The sequence below is a fragment of the Lepidochelys kempii genome, chromosome 20, assembly GCF_965140265.1.
Source record: "Lepidochelys kempii isolate rLepKem1 chromosome 20, rLepKem1.hap2, whole genome shotgun sequence".
NCBI classification, from domain to species: Eukaryota; Metazoa; Chordata; order Testudines; family Cheloniidae; genus Lepidochelys; species Lepidochelys kempii.
Window position 1 is genome coordinate 18,013,391 of NC_133275.1, and position 23,043 is coordinate 18,036,433.

Here is a 23,043-nt window from a genome sequence, read left to right on the forward strand (position 1 = left end):
GGTTCTTGAGTTCAGCAACTCAAAATCACCCAAAGTCCCGAAAGTCCAACGACCCAAAAGTCTCTGTCCCTGGTCAGGGCAGCCCCAGAGTTCAAAAGTTTATCTGCAGAGTTTTACCTCCCAACCTGGGTGGAGACTGGGGTTAAGGGGCACCTTAAATGGTCCAAAGCTGATGGCCCCACCTCTCCATGGGGCTCTGCTTTGCCAGCCACCCCATGAGTTGCTCTCGGCATCCAACAAACTGCTCTGCTCCCCGAGCCGCTCTGCTCCGCTCGCCATCCCGCAACTGCTCCACCATATGTCTTCAGCCTCCCCCACTACTTAACACAACACTCAGTGATTTCAGCTCTTAGTAAGTTTAGCTCTTTCATGATTTCAGCTTCTAGTAGGGGAGCCTCAGTGTGGGTGCACCATTAGCCCAAAGTGAATTCAGCTCAGCAGCCTGTAACTAGACTCCTAATGGAATCAAAATTATAGTGGAAAGAGGAAGAAGTGCAATTAGCATGTAAGGCCCTCACAAAAGGCGGGGGGGGGCGCATACCACCAAGTATTAATACCTGTCCCCAGCCTCTCTCCCTTCACAGAGTTTTGGAACCCATGTTCCTTGCCTAGCGAGTGAAACTTAGTTGATGGAGAGTCCCTCCATCATAACAAAAGGCCAAGTACAGTTCCATTGTCCTTGATTCCCATAATCAGGGTAATAACAATTTATTCTTCCTGCCCCAATAACAGAGACAATGGGGATCCCACAGCAGCCAAAGTGACCATTTGGGCAGCTATGGCCTCATTCTAGGCGGGCTGGGTGTGCCTATGCAAATGAGATCGGCCCCTGAAGTTCTTTTCCACAACTTGCCACACCTCACCACCAGATGTCAGGGTGGAGCTCATCCCGATTCTGCTTCCGAGAGGAAAGTGATCAGGAACAGTCAGCATGGATTCACCAAGGGCAAGTCATGCCTGACTAAACTAATTGCCTTCTATGATGAGATAACTGGCTCTGTGGATGAGGGGAAAGCAGCGGATGTGTTATTCCTTGACTTTAGCAAAGCTTTTGACACGGTGTCCCACAGTATTCTTGCCAGCAAGTTAAAGAAGTATGGGCTGGATGAACGGACTATAAGGTGGATAGAAAGCTGGCTAGATTGTTGGGCTCAGTGGGTAGTGATCAATGGCTCCATGTCTAGTTGGCAGCCAGTATCAAGTGGAGTGCCCCAAGGGTCGGTCCTGGGGCCGGTTTTGTTCAGTATCTTCATTAATGATCTGGAGGATGGCATGGATTCGTGTTTGCAAGTTTGCAGATGACACTAAACTGGGAGGAGAAGTAGATAGGCTGGAGGGTAGGGATAGGATACAGAGGGACCTAGACAAGTTGGAAGATTGTGCCAAAAGAAATCTGACGAGGTTCAACAAGGACAAGTGCAGAGTCCTGCACTTCGGAGGGAAGAATCCCATGCACCGCTGCAGACTAGGGACAGAAAGGCTCGGCAGCAGTTCTGCAGAAAAGGACCTATGGGTTACAGTGGACGAGAAGCTGGATATGAGTCAGCAGTGTGCCCTTGTTGCCAAGAAGGCCAATGGCATTTTGGGATGTATAAGTAGGGGCATTGCCAGCAGATCGAGGGACGTGATCGTTCCCCTCTACTCGACATTGGTGAGGCCTCATCTGGAGTACTGTGTCCAGTTTTGGGCCCCACACTACAAGAAAGATGTGAAAAAATTGGAAAATGTCCAGCGGAGGGCAACAAGAATGATTAGGGAACTGGAACATGTGACTTATGAGGAGAGGCTAAGGGAACTGGGATTGTTTAGTCTGCGGAAGAGAAGAAGGAGGGGGGGATTTGATAGCTGCTTTCAACTACCTGAAAGGGGGTTCCAAAGAGGATGGCTCTAGACTGTTCTCTGTGGTAGCTGATGACAGAACAAGGAGTAATGGTCTCCAGTTGCAGTGGGGGAGGTTTAGGTTGGATATTAAGAAAAACTTTTTCACTAGGAGGGTGGTGAAGCACTGGAATGGGTTACCTAGGGAGGTGGTGGAATCTCCTTCCTTAGAGGTTTTTAAGGTCAGGCTTGACAAAGCCCTGGCTGGGATGATTTAGTTGGGGATTGGTCCTGCTTTGAGCAGGGGGTTGGACTAAATGACCTCCTGAGGTCCCTTCCAACCCCGATATTCTATGATAAGTCTCTGCCTGCGCTAGAGCTTAAGTCTTTGCAGTTAATGTAACCCTTCTGAAACAGGAGGGAAGTTACTCAATGTTCCAGCTGAGGCCACGTCTATATTGGGAGCATTTTGCCAGTACAGGTAAACTAGTGTGGACATAGAAGAGCACTACTGTCCCCCACTGAATGAAGAGCCTTTACCCTTAGAAAAGAGCAAGAATACAAAGAGGACGAACCCACTGCTCAGGCTTGCTCTGCATGGCTTTTCTATCACTATAGCGATGTTGGCTAGGGGTGTGATTCCTAACCAATACCATCATACCAGGACATCATCTTAACACGTGGATGTGCTTATACCAGTACAACTAATATACACTAGCACTGGAGAGCTTAAAATAAGATACTAGACTGAGAGGACAAAAGAAAGGAGCAGATTCTCCTCTTAAATATACAGCATTCTCGCCCAGGATAGAAGACTGAGAAGAGGGACTTGCAGACAGATGTACACTGAATAGAGTTATTAGCAATATAAAAAAAGATGGCTTAGCAGCTCTCCTGCTCTGATTGCAAAGTAAAGAATTAACTGCAACATCAGATCACTTCTGCTTTGGCCAGCCAGAAGGCATCCATCTAACACTGGCTGCATTTGCTCCATGGCCTGTATTGGGAAGTAAATACCCTGGTCCCATGAGTGAACTGTTGGAAGAGAATAGGATCCCATCACTGAGCTAGGTATTCTGAAGAACCTGTTTCGCCTTTCTTCAGGGTAAATGCACTGATCTGAAGGGCATGACTAAATATGAACGGGATGCTTTTATGAAGTGGTAAATGGATGAGCGATATAAATATGAAATAAAGACGGCTTCTTCCAGCCTAATAGCAAGTGAATGCATCCTTCTAGCAAAAGGCAGCACAGCGTACTGAGCTCACCATGCATTAGCATTTACAAAAATATGATTTCCCAAGTGCATTAGAGACCTTAACATCCCATCCTACCTTCCTGCACTTTATAAGATGATAGGGAAACCAACAGGCCCTGATTTGATGATAGTTATCATAGGGACATTGTATTAACCTCTCCGGATCCAAAGCATCAACTGGAAGAGAAGGAATAAAAAGACAAAAGAAAACATTCTGTAAAACAAGATCTAAGTTCATCATCAACACAATTAACAAGAGTGGAAACATACTAGCTACTGGAGCTGCCCTCTAACGGGGTTAAGCCATCAATTTTTAATAGCCGAGACAAAAATGCTAAACTGCTAAGTCGGCACTCACTGTGTGTACCCAACCAAATTCACTTCGGATTTTGGGTGAGTGGAATGTTCAATTAAAAATGAGGAAAGCGCAATCAGTAGGGCAGAGTGGCCAGTACATATTAATGACTATACTTATGCAGAACAGTGAGCTGGAAATAAACATTACTATAAAACCCCTTGAAGCTACCAAATTAGCTAGTTGTTCAGCAGTGAAATGCTAAGGATTGGCAGAAGCACGGCATTCTGAAGTAAATCCTTTTGCATTTACCTTCAGACTCCAAGGCCATCTCTGCTGGATTAAGAAAAAAATCAAACTCAAACAAACATGTCTGGAGTTAAGGATGCAATTTGCACTATAGTGCACTTGGCCCTGTAAAGTGCAGAGGTTGGCAGGTGCTTAAGAGCCCAACACTCACTGAACATAGTGAGGGGCTAAGTCACAGGCACTTTTTGAAAATGTTCCCTCCTAGTCCATACTATGACTCAGAGACAGGCACGAATCACCTTAATCACTTAACAGTTACACGGAAGGGACAAGGTAGGGGAGGACCAACTTCTGATAGTGAGAGACACAAGCTTTCAAGCATACATAGACCGCTTCTTCAGGATTCAGTTTGTGTCCGTGCAGCAGCTTTCTTGCCATCACAAATGTGTCTCCCCTCACACCTTCCATGCTATTTATCCATGTTTGTATCAATGTACAGAGGGCATGCACAGAAGGAACATGGGCCAATGGACTGTGGGAGGTTTTCTAGATAGCTGGAAGTAAGGAGGATGGGCCAGATTGATTACATAAATCAGTATTTTTCAAACTTTTTGATACCAGGGACCAGCTTAGAATCATTGAATATCAGGGTTGGAAGGGACCTCAGGAGGTCATCTAGTCCAACCCCCTGCTCAGCACAAGACCAACACCAACTAAATCATCCAAGCCAAGACTTTGTCAAGCCGGGCCTTAAAAACCTCTAAGGATGGAGTTTCCACCATCTCCCTAGGTAACCCATTCCAGTGTTTCACCACCCTCCTAGTGAAATAGTGTTTCCTAATATCCAACCTAGACCTCCCCCACTGCAACTTGAGACCATTGCTTCTTGTTCTGTCATCTGCCACCACTTTGAACAGCCTAGCTCCATCCTCTTTGGAACCCCCTTTCAGGTAGTTAAAGGCTGCTATCAAATTCCCCCTCACTCTTCTCTTCTGCAGACTAAATAACTCCAGTTCCCTCAGCCTCTCCTCATAAGGCATGTGCCCCAGCTCCTTAATAATTTCCGTTGCCCTCCGCTGGACTCCCTCCAATTTGTCCACATCCTTTCTCTAGTGGGGGGACCGAAACTGGACGCAACACTCCAGGTGTGGCCTCACCAGTGCCAAATGGAGGGGAATAACCACTTCCCTCAATCTGCTGGCAATGCTCCTACTAATACAGCTCAATATACCATTGGCCTTCTTGGCAACAAGGGCACACTGCTGACTCCTATCCAGCTCCTCATCCACTGTAATCCCCAGGTCCTTTTCTGCAGAACTGCTGCTTAGCCAGTTGGTCCCCTGTCTGTAGCAGTGCATGGGATTTCCTTCCTTCCTTCCTTCCTTCCTTCCTTCCTTCCTTCCTTCCTTCCTTCCTAAGTGCAGAACTCTGCACTTGTCCTTGTTGAACCTTATCAGATTTCTCTTGGCCCAATCCTCCAATTTGTCTAGGTCACTCTGGACCTTTCCCTACCCTCCAGTGTATCTACTTCTCCTCCCAGTTTAGTGTCACAAATGGCTACTTGTGATGAAGTGGAAAGTGTCTTAGTGTTTGTATGAATACTGTGCACACCTCAGTTTTCCCTATGTGTTGCACAAGTATCTAGGTGGTGGGATAAGGGTGTGTGACCTTTGCAGATACCCCGAGAGGGAAGGTGCAAGTGCCTTCTAGCTCCCTGGGCCCAGACAATAGATGTATCTTGGCAACTGATTGCCGGGCCGCATCCTCTGCAAGAGCCAGCTGGAGGAATTGGAGAACAAAGGGAGGTGGAGGCCAGGTGACCGGTTTGCCTGGGGAACAGCATACAAGATGGAGGAGGGGCAACTGGGTGTGACTGAAGGTGGGCTGCTGGAGGCTGGTCAGACTCCTGGTTTGGGACTCAGGAGGACAGCCCATGGCTCTGGGTCTCCTCAAGATGAACTTTGCTGTAACTTCCTGCTTTCTGTGCTAACAAGATTCTGCTCTATGCTGTGTTCCAGACGACTAATAAACCCTTCTGTTTTACACCGCTGGCTGAAAGTCACTCCTGACTGCTGAAGTCGGGGGTGCATGGCCCCTTTGGAGGGCGTGTAAGGTTTCCCCAGGTATCCTATTCAGGTGGCTCACTGCAGGGAGCTTATGGCGTGAGACAGGGATGCTGAATGCTCCGAGGTCAGACCAAGGAGAAGCTGAAGCCCAGGAGGCTTGTCCTAGTGAGAGTGTGCCCCGAGGGATAGTCACACTGGAAGAGGGTCCTGGTCCGGGGGCTAGTCTTCACCAGACTCACTGCAGCTGCGCTAATGTAGGGCAGTAGTGTAAACGCACTATGAAGACCAGAGAGCGCTTTCCTGTCAGCATAATTACTCCACCTCAGCGAAAGGTGGAAGCTATGACAGAATGAGAGTGTGTCCCACTGACTTAGCGCCGGTGCGGACAGCTCGGGGGGTGGCTTTTTCATATCCGTGACCGACATAAGTTACATCAACTTAAGCGGAAGCATAGACAAGCCCTGAACTTCATTCAGTGGTTCCAGAGCACCAAGCCCGTGCATCCATGAACTACTATGGGGGGAAAAAGTCCCCAATGCCTCAAACCAACACCGTATATCTGGCTATGCCTCTGGAGAGGGCAGCACCCTTACCTGACCATGGTACTAATTAGGGCTGTCAATTAATCACAGTTAACTCACGCGATTAACTCAAAAAAAATTATTAAAAAAATGAATCGCACAGTTACATTTGAATTGGTATTCTATTGCGTATTACACATTTGTGGATGTTTTCTACATTTTCAAATATATTGATTTCAGTTACAACACAGAATACAAAAGGTACAGTGCTCACTCCATTCTATTTATTGCAAATATTTGCACTGTAAAAATGATAAACAAAAGAAATCCCATTTTTCAATTCACCTCATACAAGTACTGAAGTGCAATCTCTTTATCGTGAAAGTGCAACTTACAAATGTAGATTTTTTTGTTACATAACTGCACCCAAAAACAAACCAATGTAAAACTTTAGACCTTACAAGTCTACTCACTCCTACTTCTCGTTCAGTCAATCACAGAGAGAAACGAGTCTGTTGACATTTATGGGAGATATGCTGCCCACTTCTTATTCACAATGTCACCTGAAAGTGAGAACAGGCGTTTGTATGGCACTTTTGTAGCTGGCATTGCAAGGTATTTACATGCCAGAGATGCTGAACATTCGTATGCCCCTTCCTGCCTCGGCCACTGTTCCAGAGGACGTGCTTCCATGCGGATGGCACTTGTTAAAAAAATTATGGGTTAAATAACGTGTGACTGAACTCCTTGGGGGAGAGCGGTGCCCCCCCTGCACTGTTTCACCGCACGCTGCCACAGATTTCCTGTTATAGCAGTCGCGGATGATGACCCAGCAAATGATGTTCATTTGAAGAACACTTTCACTGCAGATCTGACCAAACACAAAGAAGGTACCAATCTGAGATTTCTAAAGATAGCTCCAGTACTCGACCCAAGGTTTAAGAATCTGAAGTGCCTTCCAAAATCTGAGAGGGTCGAGGTGTGGAGCATGCTTTCAGAAGTCTTAAAAGAGCAATACTCCAATGTGGAAATTACAGATCCAAACCACCAAAAGAGAAAATCAACCTTCTGCTGGTGGTATCCAACTCAGATGATGAAAGTGAACATGTGTTGGGCCACACTGCTTTGGATCGTTATTGAGCAGAACTCATCATCAGCATGGATACATTATCTCCTGCAAATGTAAACAAACTTGTTTGTCTTAGCAATTGGCTGAACAAGAAGTAAGACTGAGTGTACTTGTAGGCTCTAAAGTTTTACATTGTTTTGTCTGAGAATGCAATTTTTTTGTACATAATTCTACATTTGTGAGTTCTACTTTCATGATAAAGAGATTGCACTATATTGCTTGTATTAGGTCAAGTAAAAAACACTATTTCTTTGGTTTTTTTGTACTGTAAAAATATTTGTAATAAAAAATAAATATAAGCGAGCACTGTACACTTTGTATTCTGTGTTGTAATTGAAATAAATATGTTTGAAAATGTAGAAAACATCCACAAATATTTAAATGGTATTCTATTATTTTTAAGTGCGTGATTACATTTTTTAATTGCTTGACAGCCCTAGTACTAACAGGATATTAACCATGTTGCGTCTGTAGCAAAACGCATTTTGGAGCCAGCCACTGGTAATAAAGTCAATTATGAATTATGGCAAGGACAGGGCCTTAATAAGAACAGTCACTTCACTGGGATGATCCCCAGGAAACTGATTTAGGCCCTGGCTGCACAAGACATGACTGTAGCTTTATAACCAGTTTGTACCCCACACAGCAAATTTGATCTGCTAGTTGGATCCTCCATTTCTCCAGACCACAGACATGCTGCAGCTGGGGGACATAGTCCACTAGGTCAATGTGGGAACCCACAAACCATGATGCACACTGTGGAGGACTGCAAAATGGCAACTTCCTGGAGGTCTTCATGCCTTGAACATGACTGATAAGAAGGCTGCGGCACCTTAGAGACTAACCAATTTATTTGAGCATAAGCAGAATTAATATCATATTGCCTCTATATAAATCCACACTACATTCCTATCTTGAATACTGTGTGCAGATGTGGTCGCCCCATCTCAAAAAGATATCTTGGAAATGGAAAAGATACAGAAAGGGGCAACAAATATTATTAGGGGTATGGAACAGCTTCCTTATAAGAAGAGAGAAGACTGGAACTTTTCAGCTTGGAAAAGAGATGACTAAGGGGGTGAAAGTAACTAAGGAAGTGTTATTTCTGCTTCTCATAACACAAGAACTAGAGGTCATCAAATGAAATTAATAGGCAACAGGTTTAAAACAAACAAAAGGAAGTATTTCTTCACACAATGCACAGTCAACCTGTGGAACTCCTTGCAGAGTCCAGAGGAAGTTGTGAAAACCAAGACTATAACAGGGTTTAAAAAAGAACTAGATAAGTTCATGAATTAGTCAGGATGAGCAGGGATGCAAAACCAAGCTCTGAAGTGTACCTAGGCTCTATTTGCCAGAAGCTGGGAATGGGCCAACACTAGGTAAGGAGGAATTCTAGGCTACCCTGAGCTGTATGGTTATGACACTATCTGACCCCCCTGCTGGATCCCAAGGCCATAGAGCCATTCAGCCAAATGGATGGTATTGAGATGGGGGACTATGACCTGTTCAAACAGGCTTTGCTGCTGAAGTTTGAACTGACCCCCGAGGCGTACAGGAAACAATTCCGGGGTGTACGCAAGACCCCAGGTGTCACTTACAAGGAGGTCACCAATCTGCTGGGGGAATATCTCCATAGGTAGGGGAAGGGCACAGGGGCCACTACCACAGCGGAGGTGTGTAACCCGGTGGGGTTGGGGCAGCTGTATGACATCTGCCCTCCAGACCTGAAGATGTGGTTAGTGGACCGGAAGGCTAAAGATCTGTGCAGTGCAGGGGCACTAGTGGATGAGTTTGTGAACAGCAGATAGGGGGCAGGAGGGAGACTGGATGGAGCTGCAGGAGGATCCCTCCTTAGAGAAGCTGAGGGCCCTTGCTGGCCACAATGGTGCAGGATCCCAGGGGGAGGACCGCCGGGAGAGATTCCTGTGGGAGAAGGGATTCCTGTACCAGGAATGGGCTGGTTCAGGGCCAACTGAACCTTGGAAAGCCAGGAGGCAATTGGTGGTCCCCCAGAGGTACCACCACACCATTCCCCTTTCAGGGCATCTGACGCACCAGGCAGAGGCTGCTGCAGAACTTTTAGTGGCCCGGGGCCTTTGACGCCGTCCAACAGTATTGCAGGGCCTGGGACTCCTGCCAGAGGGTGGGGAAGGGCCAGGATAAGTGTAAAGCAGCTCTGAGACCTCTGCCCATCATAGAGGAGCCTTTCCAGAGGGTGGCCATGGACATAGTGGGGCCCCTCAGCAGGGCAACCCGGTCGGGGAAGAAATACATTCTGGTGGTGGTAGATTTCGCTATGCGCTACCCCGAGGCAGTGGCCATGTCGTCTATGGAGGCAGACACCGTGGCAGATGCGCTGCTCACCATTTTCAGCAGAGTGGGGTTCCCCCAGGAGGTCCTTACAGACCAGAGGTCCAACTTCATGTCAGTCAACCCTGCTCCAGTGCTTGTGGGAGAAGTGTGGGGTCCGACACACCTGGGCCTCGACGTGTCACCCTCAGTCCAACGGGCTGGGGGAGAGGTTCAACGGGACCCTAAAGATGATGCTGAAAACCTTTATGGACCAGCACCCACAGGACTGGGAGAAGTATTTAACCCACCTGCTGCTCACATACAGGGAAGTGCCCCAGGAATCCACAGGGTTTTCCCCTTTCAAGTTGTTGAGGAGGGTGAGGAGACCCTTCGACTTGATGAGGGACGAGTGCGGGGGGAAGGCCTCCCCCGATGGAGTATGTACTGACCTTTCTGGAAAAGCTCGCGGAGCTCATGGGCTTGGCCAGGGGAAACCTAGCCAGGGCACAGAGGAAGCAGAAGGTCTGGTACGACCGCTCAGCACGTGCCTGCTTCTAGGCTACCAGGGACCAGGAGATACTTCTCATCCCCATGAGGAAGCACAAGCTGCAAGCTGCCTGGGACGGCCCCTTCAAGGTCATCAGACAGGTAAATGAAGTGAAATATGTAGTGGAACTGTCCATCCGGGCACACCGCCACCGGGTGCACCATGTCAACATGATGAAGCCATACTGGGACAGGGAGAAGTTGGGGCTGGCTGGGTGTGGGCAGTGGGAGGAGAAGGGAGAGGATCCCCTGGTGGGACTCCTCCCTGAGGTGGGGGCTGACCCCTCGCTGGAATCAATTCTCCTCTCAGACCAGCTAACCCCTGCCCCACAGGCAGAGATCAGAGACGTGCTGCCTTCACACCGGCAGCTGTTCTCCAGCCGGCCTGGGCTCACTAACCTGGCTGTTCACTGGGCGGAAACAGGAGCCAATCTTCCCATCAGGTGTTCCCCATTCAGGGTCACTAGGAAAACAGCCCAGGACCTGGAGAGAGAGGTTGGAGACATGCTGGCTTTAGGGGTGATCCAGCCGTCCTCCAGCCCCTGGGCCTCTCCCATGGTGCTGGTCCCCAAGAAGGACGGATCGATCCGGTTCTGTGTGGATATGGGAAGTTCAGTGCCATCACCGTGTCCGATGCCTACCACCGATAAAATCTCTAGACAAGTTGGGGGGGTGCTGATGTGATGAGGTGGGACTGTTCTTAATGGTTCCTCTGAATAGTGTGGGGGTGCCTCAGTTTCCCTATGCAGTTCTTAAGTATCTAGGTGGTGGGATAAGGGTGTATGATCACTGCAGAGCCCTAGAGGGCAGGTGTGTGCAGGAGTCTGGACACAGAGAATGGCTGACACCCTGTTTCCTGGCCACTGATGGCCTGGGCCCTTCCCCCCTGCAGGGTGAGAGCTAAAGGGTTGGAGAACAAGGGAATCAGGTGACCTCCTGGCCCGGGAAAGGAACAAAGCCCAGAAGAGGAGGGGCTGGAGGGAGTTTCAGTTTGGGGCTGGCTGGGACATGGAGTGAAGGGCAGACGTGGTTGTCTGGCTCACTGCCCCCCAAAATGGACCCAGCTGAGGGGTCCTGTTCTCTGCACCTACAAGCTCTGTTTTAGACCATGTTCCTGTCGTTTAATAAACCTCTGTTTTACTGGCTGGCTGAGAGTCACATCTGACTGCAAAGTTGGGGTGGAGGACCCTCTGGCTTCCCCAGGAGCCCCGCCTGAGCGAACTCACTGTGGGAAGCGCACGGAGGGGCAGAGGATGCTGAATGCTCCGAGGTCAGACCCAGGAAGCTGTGTGAGCTGTGTGTCCTGCAGACAGTCTGCTCACAGACAGGAGACTTCCCCAGAGTCCTGACTGGCTTCATGGGAAGCAGTTCCAGAGCATCGTCCGGGGACTCCATGACAGCTATCAAATCCCCCCTCACTCTTCTCTTCTGCAGACAAAATAACCACAGTTCCCTCAGCCTCTCCCCATAAGTCACATGCCCCAGCTCCCTTCTCATTTTCATTGCCCTCCACTGGACTCTCTCCAATTTGTCCGCATCCTTTCTGTAGTGGGGGCCCAAAACTGGACGCAATACTCCAGATGAGGCCCTCACCAGTGCTGAATAGAGGGGAATAATCACTTCCCTCGATCTGTGGGCAATGCTCCTACTAATGCAGCCCAATATGCTGTTAGCCTTCTTGGCAACACGGGCACACTGCTGACTCATATCCAGCTTCTCATCTGCTGTAACCCCAGGTCCTTTTCTGCAGGTCCTTTTCACCAGTTCCTTATCCACCTTTCAATTCTCATAGTAGACCCCATCTTCTCCAATTGAACTAATAATTTCCCAATTGTATCAAATGCCTCACTGACATCCAGGTAGATTAGATCATTGGTTCTCAAACTGGGGGTCACAACCCGGTTAAGTGGGAGGGTCACGAGCCCCGACCCCAGCACGCGGCTGTAAGTTGCGAGCCCCGACCCCTGCGCCAGGCTGTCAGCTCCGACCCCTGTGTGGAGCTGCGGGGCTACGAGCCCCAACCCGGGCACACGGCTGTGGGTCCCGACCCCTGTGCTAGGCTGTGAGCCCTGACCCCGGTGTGCGGCTGTGAGTCCCGACCCCGACCCCTGCGCCGGGCTGTGAGCCACGACCCTGGTGTGCAGCTGTGAGTCCTGACCCCAACCCCTGGGCCGGGTTGTGAGCCCCGACCCCTACAAGGAATCGTGGTTGTGAGCACCGACTCCAACCCCCATACAGGGCTGCAAGCCCAGACCCCAACCCTGGCCAGGAGCAGGGCTGTGATCCCTGAGTCCAACTGCCACATGGGGTTGCAAGTCCTGACCCCAACCAGGAGTGGGGCTATGAGCCCTGAGCTGGGGCATCCAGGAGGCTGTGAGCCCCGATCCCTGTAATGGGGTTTCAGGCGGAGCCCGGCCATGCTGAGGGTTATCAGCCGGGAGCACACACAGGGTTGTCAGCCCCGAGCCCCGCCACCCTCTGTGTTTTAGTCTTAATTTAAAAGCAGTGAGTAAAGGTAAATTCATTTTAAGCCATAGGGTTTAAATTTAGTATTTAACATAGTGTTAAATATCAAAAATGCGTTTTTAATTTTTAAGGGGGGGGTCGCACTCAGAGGCTTGGTGTTCGAAAGGGGTCACCAACACAAAAAGTTTGAGAACCACTGGATTAGATCTACTGCATTTCCTTTGTCTAAAACCTCAGTTATCTTCGCAGAGAAACAGATCAGGTTGGCCTGGCAGGACCCACCGATTGTAAAACCAGGTGATATTTTATCCCAGTTACCGTTCACCTCTTTGTCCTTCATTACTTTCTCTCTCAAAATTTGTCCCAAGACCTGGCAGACAGTTGAGGTCAAATTAAAAGGCCTGTAGATACCTGAACCACGTTTTTTTCCATTTCTTAAAAATAGGAACTATATTAGCAATTCTCCACTCCCCCGCCCCGAGTTTACAGAGTCATCAGAAATCCTTGCTATTGGGCTTGCAATTCCATGTGCCAGTCCCCTTACTCTGCATGGATGGAGCTTATGGGGTGCTAGGGGCTGCAGTTAGTGGGGTGGGAGGACCCTGTAGGGGGCACTCGCCCCTTCTAGTCTGTGCCGGCCCCAGCATAGTGCTCAATTTGTGCTATTTTGGGGGTTGTAAATCTAAGCTCCTGAGCACTTGTCACTAAGGAGCCCATGTGCAGTGCAGCCTGGTCATAGAATCATAGAATATCAGGGTTGGAAGGGAGCTCAGGAGGTCATCTAGTCCAACCCCCTGCTCAAAGCAGGGCCAATCCCCAATTTTTGCCCCAGATCCCTAAATGGCCCCCTCAAGGACTGAACTCACAACCCTGGGTTTAGCAAGCCAATGCTCAAACCACTGAGCTATCCCTTCCCCCTGGCTCCCTGGCCGAGATCCCCACGCTCTGTGCAGCACAGTGCAACTAGATGTGGGATTCTTCACTTGTTCTAATCTACTGTGCTGTGTGGCTGTTAAACAGCTGCTCCGTCCCACCCCAGAGGTGCCTGCATCTCAGTGCTGGGCAAAGGATCCCTGTATAAATAGCCCCTGTGCCCCACCCCAGAAGTGGCTACATCTCAACCCCAGGGATGAACTGAGTGACTGGAATACAAGTGACTCTAGTCCTGGGAGTGACCAGGGCTGCTGGGCCTCTTGCCAGGGAGGTGGGCAAGAGATTGGGGCCCTGAGGTGGTGCAAAGCCGGGGCCGAGATTCTTCTGGCCGTGGGAGCCCAGTGACTCAATCAGTGCCCTGCTCCCAGCCAGCCCTCCCCATTCACCGAGCCCTTCGTGCCAGCCATGTCGCTCTGAGGCGCAGTAGGTGCCTCTCGATAGGTCACCTACAATCACACGGTTTCTTTTCGCTGTCTCAACTGGGCAGCGGGTAATGAGAGGTGGATAACGGATTCTCCAGGCCAGGACTACAGACCTGCTCCCCCGCTGCGCCAGGGATGCCCCACTGGTCCCATCTCTGGCCCAAGAGCCTCCACCTGCAGTCCCTGGCAGGGAAGGGATTGCCCCACTGCCAGCGCCCAGCAGGCCTATGTGTGACATGAGTTTGGGGGTCTCAACCCCGTCCCTAGGGGGATGGGTCCATGCTCTGACGGGGATTAGCTGACAGCCAAGGACTGGCCAAGAGTGCCTTCCCCGCCTTCTCGGGCAGGGCAAGGGGTGGAGTCCAGAGTGATCTGCTGTGGGGCCCAGGCCCTCAGTCTCTGGGGCTGGCAGCACTGCCCCAGCAATGAACTTCCCCCAGGGTCAGGGAGCAGCTGCCGGGTCCAAAGCATCCCAGCAAACACTGGCCATTCGGCACCAGCCAGGGGAAGGTCTCGCACCCAGGCCATTCTGGATCAGAAGCGTGTGTGGGGAGATGGGAGCTGAACACGGACCCCTCTCCAAACTCCCAGCAGCCCCCAGGGCCTCGTCCCTGCGATCCCTCTACCGCCATGGGCACAGGGACCCTCAGCCAGCCCCCCCATAGGGCCCAACAGTGGGGAACCCAGCCCCTTACCTGGCTGGTCCCTCCCATGGCCTTGACGCTGGCCCCAGTTCAGCCCCGTTCCCCCACTCTGCAGGGCTCTGGAGAAGCCTCCACTGGCAGCTTTGCGGCTGGCGCTCTGTGGCAGCTCCTGCCGAGGCCCCAGGGCCCAGGTCGGGCAGCGCTGCCCTCCCAGGGGGCTCGTTAGCCAGGGCCATGCAGAAGCCTGGGGCCCAAAGGCCAACCATGGCTCCCCAGCCGGGAGCGGGTTTCCTTGACACCTGGGTACCCCAGGGGGCCAGATCCTAAAGAGCAGGAGGGAAAGATGCAGAAAGAGGAGAGCTGTGCCCGGGGCCGTGGAGCGGGGGGATGGGACAGAGCGACGTTTAAACCAGAGGGGCGGAGGGCGCGCCCCATCTTCCTCAGAGCCCTGGGCTGGCCTGTGCCCCCTGGCCCCAGGGGTGGGGGCTGGAAAGTGACTTGCCTTGCCCCAGAGTGCCAAGGCCACTGGCTGTACCGGAGAGACAGGGCAGCTGCAGGAAACCGCCCCCCTCCCCCCCCCCCCCCCCGAGCTGGGCTCCGTGGGGCCAGGATTCAGGCCTGGGGAGCTTTGGGCCTTGTGGAAGGGACTCCAGCACTGGGGAAAGGGCCAGCTTGACTGCCCCAGAGCCCAAGGCTTGCGTCACACCCCCATCCCCCACGCCAACGGCCCTGCCCTGAAGGGACCCATCTAGGGGCAGAGCGGAGCTCAGGCTCTAGCCCCAGCGTGCCAGTCCCACAGCCGGCAGGCAACGCGGGTGCTGTCCCAACAGGAACTGGACTGAGCCCCTCTCCACAGCCACCACCCACTGTCAGACACTGCTCCCCTGGGACAGATTCGAACCCGTGCCCCAGAGAGGAGAGACGCCCCCTACCCCCGCCAGCCCAGAATATTATTATTCATCTTACATAGCACTGTCCAGCAAAGCACTTCCCAAAGGAGGTCAGTGTCATCATCCCCACTGTACACATGGGGAAACTGAGGCAGAGGGTAGGGAAGGGATTTGCTCAAGGTCACCCAGTGGCAGAGCCAGACATAGACCTCCAGTCTGCTGCATCCCAGTTCAGTGCTTTACCCACTAGGCCACACTGCCTCCCTTGAATCATAGAATCATAGAATATCAGGGTTGGAAGGGACCTCAGGAGGTCATTTAGTCCAACCCCCTGCTCAAAGCAGGACCAATCCCCAATTAAATCATCCCAGCCAGGGCTTTGTCAAGCCTGACCTTAAAAACTTCTAAGGAAGGAGATTCTACCACCTCCCTAGGTAACGCATTCCAGTGTTTCACCACCCTCCTAGTGAAAAAGTTTTTCCTAATATCCAACCTAAACCTCCCCCACTGCAACTTGAGACCATTACTCCTTGTCCTGTCATCTTCTAAAAGAAGACTCTGTGGCCATAGCTCGGGAGCGGCTTTCCCTCCACGCACTGCCAGGGGAAGCCATGAGATGTTTAGTATTGTCTGTCCCAAGTGTGAGGAGGCACGAGCCACCCCGGGTCCCACACAGGTGCCTCTGTCCAGATGGCACGAAGGCCGAGTGGGCCCATCAGCTTTGGTGCCCCTCTTGCGCCCCAACATTCAGAAGTCACTAGTCAGGCCTCAAAATCATGAGATTTGCTTAAAAAATCACAAGATTTTAATATTTGTTTGCATTCTGGCGTGGCTGTGTTTGGGAGGTGCGAGGTCTGGGGCTTCTCCTCCACGCCGAGGGTGGGCACTTTATCTAACGAAAACGAAGATTCTTCGTTACTGATCCCATTCCAACTCACCCACTGCTGAGCTCACCATGCAATGATGGGCGTTGGCAACGCTGGCCATTTAAGGGTTAAAGTGTGACAGGGTGTTGGTCTACCCTGGCACTAGAAGGGCAGCAGGAAGAGCAGCAGCCCCACAATTGAGTTGCCTTGGAAATTTGGGGGTGTGTGTGGAACCCTTATGTTTTCACCCCTTGCAAAAAATTTTCAAAAGCCAAAAATGTCTATGTGTGTGTGTGTGTGGTTTTTTTCATCCCCTCCCATCCACTTTCCAGTGGCAAATGAGAAAAGGACAAAGGGCAGAGAAATGGGGGAGGGAGGGGTAATTTTTCAAAGGCTTTTTTTAAATTGCTCATCAAAAACCTGAAATGTTTAGAAAGAAGCAAATTTTTTCTTCAACACTGTCAAGAAAAAGGCCAATTTACCAACAAAAAAGCTCAGGCTTTAGTTAAAAAAGGAGCGAAAGAAGCAGGGCTGAAATAGGTACAGAATATAATGAAAGGAGGGGGGTGCTCCTATTTGCCCCCCCTTCACCTGCCCCAGTGTTACAAGAACAATGGGACGCTCTGTGAAAGCAAATGTCAAGGGAAGTTACATAGTTAGCCAGGGGAACTCACTGCCACTAGATGTCACTGACATTGCGAGCCTGGCAGGATTTAGACAAGGATGGTGGGGGTGTGGGAGCAAGGGTGTCAGGACAGAATTTAGAAAACAGGGCACAAGGCCACTGCTGACTGTCAGGATGAGGGAGATATGCCCCCGTCCCCCGAATGGCTAGGCAGCAGTTCTGCGGAAAAGGACCTAGGGGTGACAGTGGACGAGAAGCTGGATATGAGTCAGCAGTGTGCCCTTGTTGCCAAGGAGGCCAATGGCATTTTGGGATGTATAAGTAGGGGCATAGCGAGCAGATCGAGGGACGTGATCCTTCCCCTCTATTCGACATTGGTGAGGCCTCATCTGGAGTACTGTGTCCAGTTTTGGGCCCCACACTTCAAGAAGGATGTGGATAAATTGGAGAGAGTCCAGCGAAGGGCAACAAAAATGATTAGGGGACTGGAACACATGAGTTATGAGGAGAGGCTGAGGGAGCTGGGATTGTTTAGCCTGCAGAAGAGAAGAATGAGGGGGGATTTGATAGCTGCTTTCAACTACCTGAAAGGGGGTTCCAAAGAGGATGGCTCTAGACTGTTCTCAATGGTAGCAGATGACAGAACGAGGAGTAATGGTCTCAAGTTGCAGTGGGGGAGGTTTAGATTGGATATTAGGAAAAACTTTTTCACTAAGAGGGTGGTGAAACACTGGAATGCGTTACCTAGGGAGGTGGTAGAATCTCCTTCCTTAGAGGTTTTTAAGGTCAGGCTTGACAAAGCCCTGGCTGGGATGATTTAACTGGGAATTGGTCCTGCTTTGAGCAGGGGGTTGGACTAGATGACCTTCTGGGGTCCCTTCCAACCCTGATATTCTATGATTCTATGATTCTATGACTGGTTATGTCATCATTAGCCACTAGAGGGGGTTCTTGCACTTTCCTCTGAAGTCGCTGGTGCTGGGGTGGCTGGCCCCATTGATCTGATTTGGGGAAGGAGGCAGCAGGGAGAGGGCAGGGTACTGGGCTAGATGGGTCCTGTGACGCTAGCAGACCAGGTGCCAGCTCATGCCCAGGCCTCACTGAACACTGACAAATGCAGAGCTTGACCCAGCCTGTGTGTTAGCCGTGTTAAAACAGCTGCTGATCAGCGTGTGTGGAGTGTTTCAACTTGTGGAATTGCTTGCAGGATTGATCTCTCCCATAACCTCTGTAGCCCGTGGTATAAAGTCAGAATGAATGTTTGCATCATAAACCTCTGTAACTGCTCTACACCACTGAGTTTGCAAGGCAGCTTACGTCCACCTAACACTGCGTCTACACTAAAATTTGGCTCCCGCTGATGTAACTCACCTGCTTTGCCGACTTAATCATGCCACTTCCCCCAGTCAGCGTAGTTAGGTCAATGCAGTGTCAGTGTACATACTGCGTTGCTTACATCGACTGTCCCGCAATGCCCCACACTGACAGTACAATCGATACCACACACCACAGACACAAAGAGCCAGGTGTACACACACACAAGTGCTGTAACTACTGTGGCGGCTGCATGCAGGGCGATTTGATTTTGTAGTGTAGCCGTGGCCTGTGTAACTCCCCCAACAGGGGAGAAGCATGAATTAGTGTAAAGTGCTGGGCCTGCCCATTGAAACCAAACGAGCCATTGCGAAACATCTTACTGATTGCCTCTGTTGTTAGATATTTCACTGCATGTGTGTGTGTTCTCCCTGTGTGCTGCCCCAGCTCTGTGCAGACAGCCAGCACAGCAGACCTTGAGTGAACCGCCCAATGACCACAAGATCCGTTAAGGGACGAAGGCACCCGGCCAGGTTTATTGTTGACAAGGCATGCTAATAGCACCTGGCAGATTCTACGAGGATACTAAGACACGTATGCCTGTGACAATGGACACAGCTCAGTGAATGGCGGGACTTTCCATTGCCCCCTTGGCTGGACCAACACATTCTCTCAGAGATACCCTGATACAAACAAGCTGCCCCTCTGACTTAGATACTGCCCTCTGACCTGGCTAGTTATTGTCCATTTTTTTTTGTACATGTTGGTTTGATTAAAACATTTGTATTTATTACGTTGCTATTTGACCTTATCTTTTAGGAGGGCTCAGTGTGTTCCTGTTATCCTTGGGGAATGTTTTTGTGCCATTCTTGATATCGTGGTTTTTGTACCACGCTTCTGGAATGTGTTTCTGTGAGTCCTTTGTGGCGAGCACTGTCCAGGACTGCGCGTTTCTGCACGATCAGCGCTGGGCTGGCCAGATTCTGGGAACGTGCAAGTGGGCAGGGCCTGATGTTTGCTCACAGCAGGGAGAGGGGATACTGGGCTGGATGGGCCCTGTAGGAACCAGCCAGGCTGAGTTTCCTGCAGGGCAGAGGGAGGTGAGTGGGCCTCGTTAGATGCAGCCTGGGGGGCTGGCTGTGGTGAGGGGGTCTTGGGCTTTTGGGGGGTTCTCTGCAACAAGCTGTCTCTGTGACTGATGCTGATCACACTACGCTGCCCCCTTCTTAAAGCCCAGCCCAGCCCAGCCCAGCAGCTGGAGCCCACCCAGTAATTAGGAAATGAGATTTAATTTCAGGCAACAAAATGCCACGAAAGTGGCGGGTGAGCCGGCTTTGGGCTGTGAGGTAAGATGATAAGCAGCATCACACGGGCTGGTTGGTTGCATAATTGTGAACTTGGCTCAGGCTGGTCGCCTTCCCCACCCCCGCCCAGCCCTGGAGGTTGGGGGCCGACTCTGGGGAGGGCTGGGGAACGAGATGCTGGGTCCCTGCCCGGGAGAAGGGGTTTGCGCTGGGCATCATTCTGGGATTGCTCAGCCCCCAGCATGGCCTGGCCCAGGGCAGGGACCCAGCAGTCCATACCCACAAGGGATGGGCAGGTTGGGGACAGGGCTAGCTCAGCCTGGGTTTGGTGAACTCTGATCTTTAGACAATATTTCCCCTAGGGCCCATTGGATGCACCCGTACTGCCTACAGGGGGCACTGCTGCTGCATGGGGGTATCACCCACCCGCATCTCCTGCCTCCCACTGCCCCACCCCAAATCACCCCCTGGCACCTCCACCCATGCACTGTATACAGCTTGCAGTTACTGTAAACCTCTCCCCCTCCCTGCTACCCCCACTGCCTCCCCCCAGCCCTGCTGTAAGCCCCCCAAGTCACCCCGCTCTGCCCCAAACAATCTCCCTCCAGCAGGGTCTGCATGCAGGTCTCTGCAGGATGAGCTCTTCTGCAAGCCTGGTGCAGCTTCACCTGTCCCTGGGTCCCAGCTCCGCTCTAGTCATGATCCCCCCAATCCAGGCCCAAAGGTCTTGGGGGCCCTGGCACAGCTGGCACTGGGAGACAGGGGCATCTTGGCACCCCATTCCCACCAGCCCCCAGGGCTGGGACCAGCACAGTGATCAGCTCCCCCAGGCCCACTGCATGGGCTGATGCGTGCAGCCCTCTCCAGCTGCCCTCACCAGGGCCTGGGGCAGAGCATGGCAGAGCCAGGGCAGAGGGGCTGGGCCTGTCTGCTGGACCCACCCTCCCTCCTGGCACCGACCAGGCCCATGGCCAGCTGTCTCAGGCCTGCACCCCCCTCCTGCTTCTGGGGGCAGGCTGAGGGGTACAGTGTGTGTGGCTGGGGTGCCCCTTGCTCAAGGTGCAGGCCCGGGGTGCACACGGAGCCCCAGTGGCAGCCCAGCTGTAAGGGCAGCCATGGGGGGAGCTGGCGAGCCCACAGTCGGGCAGGTGTCTCCACCGGAGCTTTTTAATTCCGCGCCCCCAATTCGCCGCCCACCTGCCTGGCAGCCGCGCAGCAATTATCCAAATGGCTGTTAATTGCGGCTGATAATTCCCCACGGGGATCAGGGATGGAAAGCTCCGCAGCTGAGCAGATTGGGGCTGGGCCCAAGCAGCAGATCCCAGGTGCCAGGGTCTCTCACCCCGTCCACAGCAGGCACGCAGTGCTGGCCGTGCTCGTGTGCCCAGCAGGGAGACAGGAGCTGGCCCAGGGGGAGGGGAAACGGGGCCTGCTGGGCTCTACGGGACTGACCTGTGCCGGGGCACGTTCCCCAGCAGGCTGCGTGTGCAATTATTAGCAGGAGTATGGGGGGAGAGAAGGATGGGCAGAGCCAGGGGGGCTGGGAGGCAGGACTCCTGGGTTCTGTGCTGAGCTCTGGGAGGGGAGTAGGGTCATAATCATAGAGTCATAGAATCATAGAATATCAGGGTTGGAAGGGACCCCAGAAGGTCATCTAGTCCAACCCCCTGCTTGAAGCAGGACCAATTCCCAGTTAAATCATCCCAGCCAGGGCTTTGTCAATCCTGACCTTAAAAACCTCTAAGGAAGGAGATTCTACCACCTCCCTAGGTAACGCATTCCAGTGTTTCACCACCCTCCTAGTGAAAAAGTTTTTCCTAATATCCAATCTAAACCTCCCCCACTGCAACTTGGGTCTAGGGGTTAGATCAGGGGCTGGGAGGCAGGACTCCTGGGTTCCATGCCCAGCTCTGCCCCCAAATCCATGTGAGTCACTCCCGCTCTGGGTGCCTGTTATTGAGGTTTCGTGTCACATGGGTGCTGCTGGGCATTTTCCAAGCCCCCTGGGGGGCTGGGATCGTCTTTTGCCAAGCCTGGGGCACTCTGAGGCTGGCAGGTGCTGGGGAGCCATGGCAGGGTGAGATGGGTAGGGGCACAGGAGGGGTGCAATGCAGAGTCTGGGCTGCAGGGGGGCGCATAGGCTGAGAGTGTCTGACCTGGCTGGTCCCCTCCTGCTGCGGAGAGGAACTGCATTTTCTCCCTCTGCCTGTCTCCCACCCAGGGCAGCCCCCAGCTGGGCTGGGAAGCAGCTGCCTGCCCTCCCGTGAACCAGCCAGGGGCACTGGGCTTGAAGGGGTGCTAGCCTAACGTGGCCTAGGCCAGGCCCAGATGATCACAAACAGGGCGCGCCCAGCCAGGCCATCCCTGCGCCGAACCTGGCTCAGCCCAGGCCCCAACCCATGGCTACATGGCCAAGTCAGTGCCCTCCAGCCCCCGGCCCTCCCCAGCTGCCTGCAATAGCTGTGCTGCTCCCCCCCCTCCACCCCTCCCGCCCCAACTGGCCTGGCTGGGACACTGCAGGTCAGGGCGGGAGGGGTCACAGGCAACCAGAGCAGTGACTCTGTGCATCCCGAAAATCTCCCAGGACCAGGGTAAGCTGGGTTTGGTCCTTGGCACAGCACAGCTCACAGGCCTGAAGCCTCCTTCCCACCTCATGGGGTGCGTGACCATGTGTGGCTGGCTGAGTGCCCCCTGGGCACCAAGGGAGCAGGGGATGGGCTGGGAGAGGGCAGGAGGGGTCACAGCCTGCGAGCAGATTGAGAGGAGAAGTTAGACAACCCCAACCCTCATGAGTGATGGGTCTGATCCCCCACCACGGTCACCCCTGCTCTGGGCCCTGATCCCCCATAATACTCCTCCGGGACCTGGGGCAGGTCCTTGACCTGGCACTGGTCTCTCACTGTCTCCAGCTGGTGGGGGTGGGGTTGCTGAGGGCGCTAACCCCCATGCCCAGTGACTACAGAGGCAGGACGAGTCTCCGAGCTGAGCCGGGGGAGCAGGGTGCGGGAAGGGTAGGAGAATGGGGCTCTCTCACAGCCCCTCCTTGGCTCCTTTCACCCTCCAACAAGGAGGGGGGTGGGGACACTGCCACTGCACCCCCAGCTGTTGGCACAGGCTAGAGGGTGCCAGAGGGGAGCCCTGGCCTGGCTGGTGGGACGAGCCTACACAGCTGCTCACACAATGCAGGTGCCAGCCAGGGCCCCAAGGGCTGGGGGCCAGCAGCAGCCGGGGTGGCGGGACCCTGGGGCAGCTCTAGGCACAGGAGGATGGAGGAGGTGGGGGTTGGGGCAAAGGCCAAGCCCTAGAGGGGGACCAAGGAGGCAGGTGTTCTGTCCCACATCTGAGAGGGAAGCAGGGGCTAGTGGTTAGAGCAGGGGCTGGGACGCAGAGGGCTGGGTTCC